Raw genomic sequence first — 10,257 nt, 5'->3', positions numbered from 1 at the left:
CCGAGATCCACCTGCCTCTGCTTCAGCCCGAGGACCTGAGTTCAAGCCTCAGGACCCATATAATGGAAGTAGAGAGCAATTTAAAAATGAAATAAACTGGGTGGTGGTGCGCGCACGCCTTTAGTCCCAGCACTTGGGGAGCAGAGGCTGGTGGGTCTCTGTGAGTTCAAGGCCAGCCTGGTCTACAAGAGCTAGTTCCAGGACAAGCTCCAAAGCTACAGAGAAACCCTGTCTCAGAAAGAAAGAAAAAAAAGAAAGAAAAAGAAAAATGAAATAAAAGGAAGAGGACTGACTTCTTCTAAAATATGGAGAGGCTTTTATTATAGATATAAGGGAGAAAGCAACCGAGGAAAGAGTCCAGGCTGATCACAGCCAGCAGACGAAACCAGACCAGGAGAGGAGAGAGCAAGAGAGGAGCCAAGAGGCCACATGATGTCAACATGGATGCTATATGGGGATCAGGAGTTGGGGCAGCGGTGAGGTGCGGAAGCCCAGCGCCTGGGAGGGAAAGGTTTAGAGTTGGGGTGGAGTGAGGAATGCTGGGAGGGGCCACAGGTACTGCTTGGTGCTGGGAGAGCTGGCCAGCATCTGCTTTGAGACATACCAGGCACTTCAGTTAGCCATTTGTCCCTGGTTTCTGAGACCTAACAGAGACAGACTTCCACAGTGCCCACCTCTCTCCGCAACATGAAGGTAATAAAAAAATCTTAAATAAAAATGAGACTGTCTTAGAGGAGCCCAAGCTCATGTTCTCAGGCGTGTCTTACTTTCTCCTCAAATGCCTCTGGCTTAGCATCTATATTTAAAAATATCTCGTAGGCTTGGCAAGATGGCTCAGAAAGAAAGATAAATGCTGCCAAGATCGGGGTCTGAATTCAATCTCCACAGCCCACAAGGTGGAGGGAGATAGCATATTGCAGAAATTGGAATGTGTCCACATCCCCCACATACACACAAATAAATAAATAACATGAATGCAATTTTAAAATGCCTTTAGGGGCTGGAAAGATGGTTCCATGGTGAAGAACACTTGCTGTTCTTCTGGGGAACCCAAATTATGTTTTCAGCACCCACATTAAATGGTCCACAGTGCCTGTACCTTGACCTCAGAAGACACAACACCCACTCTGACCACTGTGGCCACCCACACACATTTGGCTTCCACTCACATACGCATATACACAAATACTTGAAAGATTGATTTATTTGATGTGTTTGGGTGTTTTGCCTGCATGTATGTCTGTGTACCAAGTATGTGCCTGGTGCCCATGGAGGCCAGAAGAGTTCACTGGATCCTCTGGAACTGGACTTACAGATGGCTGTGAGCTGTCATGTGGGTGCTGGGAGTCAAACCCAGACCTTCTGCAAGAGCAGCCAGGGCTCTTAACTGGAGCCATTTCTCCTCCCTCAAAAATTAAGCCTTTTGTGCTCGCTTCGGCAGCACAATACTAAAACTGGAACAATACAGAGAAGATCAGCACGGCCCCTGCGCAAGGAGGATCTGCAAATTCGTGAAGCGTTCCATATTTAAAAAAAATACACCTTTTTAAAAATAGAGATAGATAAATCAAATAGAAAGTTTTAAAAATCTGGTTTTTCTTTATATCTATATTCCCCAGCTTTGGTTAAGATGGTTCGCCCTGCTGGGCAGTGGTGGCACACGACTTTAATCCCAACACTGAGGAGGCAGAGGCAGGAGGATCTGTGAGTTCAAGTCCAGCTTGGTCTACAGAGCAAGTTCCAGGATAGCCAAGGCTACACAGAGAAATCCTGTCTTGAAAAAAACAAAACAAACAAAACCCAAAAGACAAAACTTGTCACCCTGCTGAACCCATCTGGTTCAGGTAGCAAGCTTTCTTTGGGGGAATTCCCTGTCTCTGTCTCCCGCTCCCAACCCCTCCCCCCCAGTCTGGAATTATGGGTAGGCTGCCATGTCCAGTCACATGGGTGCTGGGTCTTACAGTGGTATTATCAGAGGTGAGCAAGGAGACACAGTTTATAGACTATTGGAAATCTTTATTCCAGCCAGCTGGGACAACACTCAGGCATTGGGGACCCAAGCATGGCCCCAAGTGTATTTTTTGGTTTGTTTTTTTGAGACAGGGTTTCTCTGTGTAGGTTTGGAAACTCGCTATGCAGACCAGGCTGGCCTCGAACTCACAGAGATCCGCCTGCCTCTGCCTCCCAAGTGCTGGGATTAAAGGTGTGAGCCACCACTGCCAGATGGGTAAGAGGTATTTAAAGGCAAAAGCCACACCCTGGCATCTTGCTTGGCAGCTGCAGGAGACACTTCACACCTCGGGAAGTTAACAGCTGCTATGAGAAGTTAGTTGGGGCATCTTGACCTTGGGCTCTAGAATGAAGCTGGACAGTTTTCCACGGGGTTCACCATCAAGATCAAGTTTTAGTTAAACCTAAAGTGACCCCATTTCAAAGATGGGTGCCAGGGGGCTGGAGAGATGGCTCAGTGGTTAAGAGCTCTGCCTGCTCTTCCAGAGGTCCTGAGTTCAATTCCCAGCAACTCACAACCATCTGTAATGAGATTTGATGCCCTCTTCTGGCCTACAGGCATACACACAGGCAGAGCACTGTATACATAATAAAATAATTAAAAAAAAAAAAAGATGGGTGCCAGGGGCTGGGATGAGGCCCCCGAATATAATAACCCCCCTCCAGGAACCTCTTGGCGTGCCGTCTTGGCCTGTCAATTGGGGATCCAAACGCCCTCGCAGCTTTTCCCCGTGGGACATCTTTCCAGGGCTCTGAAGAAGGTCTTTCTCCTTTGCTCCTCTTTTAAGCTCTCTTCTACACACGCGGAGGTTTTGCGTTTCTTGCCTTAGCTACGTCTAGTCTAGAAAGTTCCTATCCTACCCCTTTAGAAGAGGAGGGGGCCTCGGGCCTAAATGAATACCTAGCCTAAACCTCTCCCCTAGTGACCGGATCCCTCCCTGTCTCTGAGAATTTTTGCTTTGGTTTCTTGGAGGCCTTCAGTGTGGGGTTTCCTACCTAAATTCGACTGGTTCGGGGCTCGAGGGACGGCTCAGGAGCACCCAAGTCAGGCAAGCGTTCCGTTACTCTGGGGGACAGGATACCCTTTCTGGTCTCCAAGGGCACCTGTGCTCACGTGCACGCTCCTCCACACATAATTAGAAATAAAACGATTAATTAAAAATTAAAACCCTGCCAGCATGGTCTACAAGTGCTAGTTCCAGGACAAGCTCCAAAGCCACAGAGAAACCCTGTCTCGAAAAACCAAAAAAAAAAAAAAAAGGAAAAAAAATTAAAACCCTTTTTTGGGTTTCTCTGTGTAGTGTGCCCCACCCCCCACCTCATCCCGTGACTCATTTTGTAGACCAGCCTGTCCTGGAACTCATGAGATCCACCTGCCTCTGCCTCCAGAGTGCTAGGACTAAAGGTGTAAGCCTCCACCACCCAGGTGGGAAAAACAAAATGGAAAAAACCAAAACTCTTTTTAAAAAAGAAATCTGGTTCAATGATGCTAAATACAGAGCAATGGAATTCGCGCTGTTTCCCCTCCACACCCCCAGCCCTCGGCTGAATGAACGTAGAGAGCCTAACAATGAGCCCGCAGCGAACGGCTTTTGGTTAAAAATGGGGAGGAATGTTTCTGGCCAGCTCCGGCTGCTGTGGCTGTAATCCACCCATTGTGGTTTAGAGCTCTTCCTGCTGTTCTTTAGAACAAGTGAATGACAAAAGCCTCAATTTCTTTCCTTCCCTTCCTTTGAAAAGGCGGTGGAAGCCAGATTAGGTAGCACGGGTCTGTCTTCTAGTCTACGAGAATGGCGGAGGTGTAGGGGGGGAGGGGGGAGGGGTGGAGCAAGGTTATCCTGGGTCTCTTAGAGTCTGAGCTGGGCTATAAGGGAGCCTGTCTATGAAGAAAAGAAGGATGAGAAAGAGGACCAGGAGGAGAAAAAAGGAAAAAAAAAAAAGAAAGGGAGGGAGGGAGGAAGCAGTGCTTATGCTTAGGGCAGTGGTACTCAACCTGTGAGTCCCGACCTCTTGGGGTTGAACGACCCATTCACAGGGGTCGCCTAAAGACCACTGGAAAACGTATTTACATTACGACTTATAACAGTAGCAAAATTACAGTTATGAAGTACTACGAAAATAATTTTGTGGTTGGGGGTCACAGTTAAAGGGTCGCAGCATTAGGAAGGCTGAGAACCACTGCCCTGAAGAGCTGTCCCCTTTAAGAAGCTGTTCACGCCATAGAGTTCATTCTTTTACCAAAAGGCTGAGTTTGGCCCTGGGGGAAGAATCAGGCTCAACAAGTAGGTTAGGTGAAGATTCCTCAGAGTGCTCTGAGCCCCGGGCTGAAAAGGGAAGCCTGAAACTGGCTAGGCTAGGTCAGGTCCTCACCAATTCACCATCCACTTCCTCCCACTTCCTCAGCCCATTATCAGAGTAAGTAGGGCTGGGGCTTAACTCTGGCCTCAGGCATAGCCCCTGGTGTGGGAAGATTCTTAAAAATTTCCCCTCATTCAGGCTGTAGAAGTGGCTCAGATGTTAAGAACGCGCAGCACACTCTGCTTTCTGGTTTTTCTAGTTTTTTTTTTTTTTTTGAGATAATGTCTAAGTAGAGCCTGGATCTCGACTGTGCAGACCAACCTGGTCTGGAACTCACAGAAATCCACCTGCCACTGCCTCCTGAGAGCTGGAACCACACCCAACTTACTGGTATTAATTTTTGTTATTGTTGTTGGGTTTTTGTGTGTGTGTGTGTGTGTGTGTGTGTTTTGTTTCTTGAGGAAGGGCTTCTCTGTGTCCCAGCCCGAGGTGTCCTGGAACTCTTGTAGACCAGGCTGAAGTTGAACTCACAGAGATCCGCCGACCTCAGCCTCCCAAGCGCTGGGATTGAAGGAGTGCACCACCACCGCCCAGCCCAGTTTTTAAAGATCTGAAGCACCTCCCAGAATGGAAGCATTCCACAGTTCACGGACCCTAATTTAGAGGCGTTTTCCTGTGAACTTGTAATTGTGCTTATTAACTCCTTCTTCACAGAAGGCTCTCCCACCCTGCCCAGTAGCTGCCTTCCTACGTGGTGATGGAAAGGAAGACACCCTTAGTTCAGCAGGGCTGTAAAACACAGAACTTGGGACTTTGGCCTTATTTCCCCAGAAGGCCTAGAGGGCAGATATTGGCCTTTGCTCTCCCAGACGTGTTTGAGTGTTTTGCATACACGTATGTCTGCACAGGTGTGCCTTGCTCAGAAGCGGACAGCGGACCCCCTGCAACTGTTGTTATTGATGGCCGTGATTCATTATGTGGGTGCTGGTATTCGAACCCAGGTCCTCAACCAGAACAACAAGTATTCTTAACCAGTCAGCCATATTTCCAGCCCCTCTGGCTTTTTTAAAATTGATTTTTCTGAGCCAGGCAGTGGTGACACACGCCTTTAATCCCGGCATGTGAAGGCAGAGACAGGTGAATCTCTGTGAGTTTGAGGCCAGCCTGGCCTAAAAGAGCGAGTTCCAGGACAGGTTCCAAAACTACAGAGAAAACCTGTCTCAGAAAACAAAAAAATATTTTTTTGTGTGTGCATACAGGTGTGTGATTGGGGAAGGGTGTCCCATTGTGTCCTGTGCTGGTCAGAGGACAACATACCAAAAAAAAAAAAAAGAGTAGGGAGGTCTAGGAAGGTAGCTGTCAGGTAGGTTCATCACAAACCTTACCCAACTGAGCAGGTGTCACACATAGTGGGAGGTGGTTGGAGGAGGGTCACCGCAAGTTCGAGGCCAGTCAGTTGTACATAGTGAATTCCAGGACAGCCCAGAGCTGCCAAAACAATAGGGCTGTCCCAATGACTCATGGGTACAAGGACTTGCCACATATGCCTGATACCCTGAATTTTATCCATGGTTGGAGGAGAGAACTGACATCATAAAACTGCCCTCTAGCCTTCAGATGCATGCCATAGCATGCTTATCTGCATGTATCATACACAGATAGATTTATATATGACAGATGTGTGTGTATAGACACTACGGATCATAACGGTGAGGGGTCTGAGGGTGTGGCTCAGTAGTAGACTTGCTTAGCATGAAAGAGGTTCTGAATTGTCCCTCATCAGCGCTACATCAATAAATAAATTATAGGGGTTTTTTGTTTGCTTGTTTGTTGCTGCTGTTTTTGTTATTTACTTTTTTTTTATTTTTTGAGACAGCTGTGTGTAGCCCTGGCTGTCCAGGAACTTAATCTGTAGACCAGGCTGGCCTTGAGTTCAGAGACCCACCCTTCCTTCTCTGCTTCCGAAGTGCTGGGATTAAAGGTGTGCTCCACCACCATCTGTCTTTGGGTTTATAAAAAGTTTTGTGGGGCTGGAGAGATGGCTCAGCGGTTAAGAGCATTGCCTGCTCTTCCAAAGGTCCTGAGTTCAATTCCCAGCAACCACATGGTGGCTCACAACCATCTGTAATGGGGTCTGGTGCCCTCTTCTGACCTGCAGGCCTATGTGAAGACAGAATATTGTATACATAACAAATTTTTTAAAATATTTATTTATTTATTTATTATGTATACAATATTCTGTCTGTGTGTATGCCTGCTGGCCAGAAGAGGGCACCAGACCTCATTACAGATGGTTGTGAGCCACCATGTGGTTGCTGGGAATTGAACCCAGGACCTTTGGAAGAGCAGGCAATGCTCTTAACCACTGAGACATCTTAACATAATAAATTTTTATAAAAAAATAATAAATAAATAAAAAATAAAATAAAAAGTATTGTGTCTGTTCTAAGGGATTCAGGTAATGAAGAAATGAAGAAAGCAGTACCACAGGGCCCAACAATTCACTTGTATACTTAGGAGGCAGGAAAGCATTTGTCCTCACACAGAGCCAGTATGTGAATGTCCGTAGTGGCCCTCTCTGCAATAGCTAACTGTGAGAAAAGGCTTTGTCAGTCAGCTAAGGAGTGCCCAGGCAGAAAGGGCAGGTTTTCGCGTGGGGTATTACTTCACAATAGAAGGACTGAGTATGTTACACGCTACAGCTCCCCCGTTCATGGCTCCCTCTCCCTTTCAAAACGAGGTCTATGCTGGGCAGTGGTGGCACATGCCTTTAATCCCAGCACTCCGGAGGCAGGCGAATCTCTGTGAGTTCAAAAGTCAGCCTGGTCTACAGTGCTAGTTCCAGGATGGCTAGTCTGTTACATAGAGAAACCCTGTCTGGGGAAGTGGAGGTGGGGAGCAGGGTCTAGACGTGTAATCCTGGCTGGCCTGAAACCCTAAAACTGGCCTTGAACTTGGGGTGTTCCTCCTGCATCTGCCTCCTGGAATGCTGTGGTTTAAAGGTGTGCACCACCACATCTGGCTTTTCTAAAACTTTTTAAATTTTATTTTTTTATGTTTATGGGTGTTTTGTCTGCACACAGGTCTAGGAGAGCATCTGATCACCGAGACTGGAGTTACAGACAGGTGTGAGCTGTCATGTGGGTGCTGAGAATTGAACCTAGGTCCTCTGGAAGAGTAGCCAGTGCTTTTAGATGCTGAGCCATCTCCCCAGCCCCCTGTAGCACGCTTACAGATCTGGTCTAGAAAAAGAGATTTCTAGAATTTCTAGGTCAATAGGTCGTAACAGATTTCCACATGACTCTTGGTTAAAATTCTTCATTTACTTCTCTTCAAATTCCCAATTGGTTATGCATTCGCTGAACAAATATTTACTAAGGGCTGATCCTGTACGGCTGACAATTGAGTAAAACAAACAAGTCACCCGGCCGGAGAGGGGGCTCACATTCATGACCTGTGACCAGGGACTGCCCTTCCTCCATGCCTTCCACAGACTGACCTCAGCCCAACATCTTCCCTTCCTTATAGCAGTCCACCCCTCCCCCACAACCGCACCCCATTCCTTTTTGGTTGTTTCATACCCTCCAGGCTATCTCACCTGAGAAAATCTGGCTTCTGCCCACTTCCCCACCTGGCCTCCTGGGAGCTCACGGTCACACGCAGTCTTCGTGGGTGGCGCGCTCATTTGCACTCCGTGTTAGTCTCTCTACAACATAAGGACATAGTTCTCTTTCCTAGGGCTGTCCCCGCCATGTTAGTGCCTGGCACCTGCTAGGTCCTTTATCCGTGGTTGCCACCTGGTGGCTATTCCCTAAGGTCCTTGGCCCAGGAGTTCCCTGGTAAGTTTGGTCTCTGGGGAGCCCTGCAACCAATTTTTGTTGCGGTGCTTAATGAACCTGTTTTCTGATCAGCCCGTGGGGGGAAGGGAAGGATCCAGTCAGAGCAGGGGATTTGGCATTGCTTAGGCCCAGGAGAAGGAAGCGCACTACATGCAGCCTGCGCCCGGGTGGCGGGTCAAGCCCTGACTCAGACTGTGGAAGAGCCACAGTGGAAACTTACCGGCCTCGGATGGATGGGGGGGGGGGGCGGGGGGACGGGGAGGGTGCTGAGAGGGAAATGTAGACGTGGCCTCCCAGTCGGTGCCCAAAGGGCAGAGCAAGGAAAGGAAGCCAGCTGATGCCCCTCCCACGCAAGCCACGCCCCTCTCCCCCGGGAATCAAGGAGGTTGCACCTCCCTCCGCAGAGCGAGGATCAAGCATAGCACACAGAAGGAAGTGTGAACCTTGGACACAGTGACAGGCTTCACCTGGGGCAAATCAACTGTGACGCGTGGAGGCTGCTTGTCCTGCTTCCCAGGACAGGACTGTCCGGCCCTTGCCCTCACGCTGACTCTAATTTCATCTGTGCAGCCCCATTCCTCTACCTTCCCTCCTCCAGCCTGATGCTGTCTGTAAGTGGATATTGGAAGGTCATAGACTGTGCTAAGGTTAGGCAGGAAGTGGAAGTCAGGGCACCTGGGGTGTGGCTACTACCAGTCAGTGAGGGACTCTCACCCACTCTGAAGTCCGACTCCTGGGAGCTGGGCTCCGTAGCCTAGGGGTTTCTTACCTCTACAGGCATTTTTTCCTGTCAAGAAAGGAGCTAGCTATATAGCTCCGTCTAGACTGAAACACACTATGTAGACTAGGTTAGCCTCAGCAGCAATCCTCCTGCCCCCGCATTCCAAGTGCTGGGATTATATGCCGCCATGCCCGGCTTTCATCTCAAAGATTCTCCCTGGTTTGTGGATGCTCCTTCTTGCTTCCACCTTCATCTTTTAGATCTGTTGGGATTGTTTGACTGTCCCACTCCCCAGGACAGTCGGTTGTGTCCTGTACACGCTCTGCTATGCACCTTGCCTGGCTGTGCCCCCAATACTCTATGCTCACCCCTTTCTCCTGCCTTGCTCTTCAGGATAGCAGTGGAGCAGGTGCACAGCACACAGTTCCTCTTGTTTCTACCCCATGCGACTGACCACTCTGCCCAGCACCGGCCTGCCTTTCGAAGGAGTCCAAAGGGGATGAGAAATCCCAGCACCTGTGAGGGGGAGGATCAGGGTTCAAGGTCATCCTGGTCTGCACGGCTGGAGTTGGAGGCCAGCCTGGATTAAGTCAGACCCTGTGGAAAAATAAACTGGAGAGATGGCTCAGAGGTTAAGAGCATTGCCTGCTCTTCCAAAGGTCCTGAGTTCAATTCCCAGCAACCATATGGTGGTTCGCAACCATCTGTAATGAGGTCTGGTGCCCTCTTCTGGCCTGCTGGCATACACACAGACAGAACATTGTATACATAATAAATAAATAAATATTAAAAAAAGAAAAATAAACAAAATAGGGCTGGAGAGATGGCTCAGCGGTTAAGAGCATTGATTGTTCTTCCAGAAGTTCTGTGTTCAATTCCCAGCAACCACATGGTGGCTCACAGCCACCTATAATAAGATCTGGTGCCAACTTCTGGCCTGCAGATAACATGCTGGCAAAACATTGTATATATAATAAATATAAAATATTTATATAAAATATATATAATATATATTATATAATAAATAAATATAAAAAATAAACAAAATAGATGGGGTGGAGACACAGGAGGACCTCCACTGGAGTCACATGGAACCTTTGCTGCTTCTGCAAATGACAGGCACAGCTAGTCACCTTCAGGAGGCCATGATTCAATGCCTTCCAAAGTGTGGGTTGTGCCCCCAAAATGGTGGTGTCTCGTGTTGGCAAGACTTCATGCATCCTCAGCTGTCTGTCACCTGACTAAGAATCTGCCAGACCCTAAGTCTACCACTAACCCAGGGGAACAGGGCTGCCTCTCCTGGCCTTCCAGCCTCACCCCAAACATGAATTCAGGGAATGTGTCAGTTATCTTTCTTTTGTCCCCTGTTTTTTTTTTTTTTTTTTTTTT

At 48.2% G+C, this 10,257-nt stretch overlaps 1 long non-coding RNA gene and 1 other non-coding gene across 2 annotated transcripts in view; both read left to right on the top strand.

Annotated features, from left to right (window-relative positions):
* The first annotated feature begins 1,426 nt into the window (after nt 1-1,426).
* LOC126510366 (U6 spliceosomal RNA) lies at nt 1,427-1,531 on the top strand. The gene has a single exon (XR_007594354.1). It is a non-coding gene; the product is annotated as a U6 spliceosomal RNA (small nuclear RNA).
* A 7,013-nt stretch (nt 1,532-8,544) lies between these two features.
* The window catches only part of LOC126508075 (uncharacterized), an 11,690-nt gene continuing 9,977 nt past the window's right edge, over nt 8,545-10,257 (top strand). The window contains exon 1 of the long non-coding RNA XR_007593705.1: nt 8,545-8,758. This is a non-coding gene — a long non-coding RNA (uncharacterized lncRNA). The remainder of the gene's footprint in view (nt 8,759-10,257) is intronic.

Source organism: Alexandromys fortis, unplaced genomic scaffold, assembly GCF_014885135.2.
Source record: "Alexandromys fortis isolate MF-2015 unplaced genomic scaffold, M_Fortis_MF-2015_v1.1 scaffold_26, whole genome shotgun sequence".
NCBI lineage: Eukaryota > Metazoa > Chordata > Mammalia > Rodentia > Cricetidae > Alexandromys > Alexandromys fortis.
The sequence above is the reverse complement of the archived record's forward strand: the minus strand, read 5'-3'. Positions and strand labels throughout refer to the sequence as shown.